Raw genomic sequence first — 1,389 nt, forward strand, 5'->3', positions numbered from 1 at the left:
AAGTATTTGCCTATTTATTTAGGTAGATATTTGCACAACAAGTTTTTGGCGCCGTTGCCGGGGATTGTGTTAATTGTGTTTTAAAAGTCTTTCCTTTTATTTTTGTATTTTTGTTTCTGTTCATTAAAAAATTTTAAAAAAAAATTAAAAAAATTAAAATTAAAAATTAAAAAAATTCTCATCCGTTTTTTTCTGCAGAATTTCGAATTTGGTATTGTGGACGAGCGCACAAGCCATATACGCTCGAGCATAGTTCTTCCAAACAGCAGTACTAAAGCTGCTATCCACGGTTACAGAATTTTTTGTCTATGCAAGGTCGTCGATCTCAGAATTCAGACATTATTCCATACGATCCAGAGATCGAACGCACTATTCGACAGCCAAGAGACACCTCAAAATCAGAAAATATATTCAAAGTTGAGGAAGAGATTGCAGAAGAACTTGTAGAGAATCCACCGGAGCGGAAGCCCATGAAGAGTTCTTTCATACCACAGAATCTAGATCAGCCCTCTTGCATTGCTTTCCAGCCGAATGTCCAAAGCAATTTCAATTTATCCCCCCACCTGCTCAGCATGGTTCCACATTACAGAGGCACACCTACAGAGGATCCTTATCTTCATATTCGAGACTTCTTTGATCTTTGCAAGACACAAAACATCCATGGCTTAAACGCGGAAGGAATCAGGTTAATTCTTTTTCCGTTTTCCTTGAAAGATAATACTAAGTTATGGTTAAACTCTTTGGCTGCAGGGTCTATTCATAATTGGGAGGAGTTGGCCACAAAGTTCTTGAAAAAGTTCTTTCCAGCCCAAAGGACTAGGCAATTGAGGAGGGAGATCCAAACCTTCCAACAAAAAGATGGAGACCTATTCTTTGAGGCGTGGGAGCACTTCAATGAGCTACTTCTAAAATGCCCACATCATAATCTATCTCAAGACGATCAGGTACAAGCTTTTTATGAAGGTTTAAATAATTCTAACAAAAGTCTTGTAGATTCAGCTTGTGGAGGCGTGCTAATGGAGAAAAATAGCGAAGAGGCCATCGAACTCTTTGAGACTCTAAGCGAAAACTCCCAATAGTTTTCATCCCGAGAAAGACAAGGACTCAAAGGAAAGGGCGTCTATGAAGTAAATGTCAATAATGGCGTTCAAACTCAGATGGCTACCATGGAGAGGAAACTGGACATGCTAGTAAAAGCCATGACTACTCATCACATCTCTCCCATTCAACAGATTGCTCAAATTGAGGTATGTGCCATATGTTCTCACTCTGACCACACCACTGAGACTTGCCCCATGTCTTCTTTTATAGATCAAGAGCAAGCAAACTATGTGGGACAGAATAACTATCCTCTAAAGAACAATCCATACTCCAACACTTACAATGCAG

At 39.3% G+C, this 1,389-nt stretch overlaps 1 non-coding gene across 1 annotated transcript; it reads right to left on the bottom strand.

Moving 5' to 3' along the window:
- Positions 1-821: 821 nt before the first annotated feature.
- On the bottom strand, positions 822-928 carry LOC133862101 (small nucleolar RNA R71). The gene has a single exon (XR_009899125.1). It is a non-coding gene; the product is annotated as a small nucleolar RNA R71 (small nucleolar RNA).
- Positions 929-1,389: the final 461 nt, after the last annotated feature.

Source organism: Alnus glutinosa, chromosome 2, assembly GCF_958979055.1.
Source record: "Alnus glutinosa chromosome 2, dhAlnGlut1.1, whole genome shotgun sequence".
In the NCBI taxonomy this organism is placed as follows: Eukaryota; Viridiplantae; Streptophyta; class Magnoliopsida; order Fagales; family Betulaceae; genus Alnus; species Alnus glutinosa.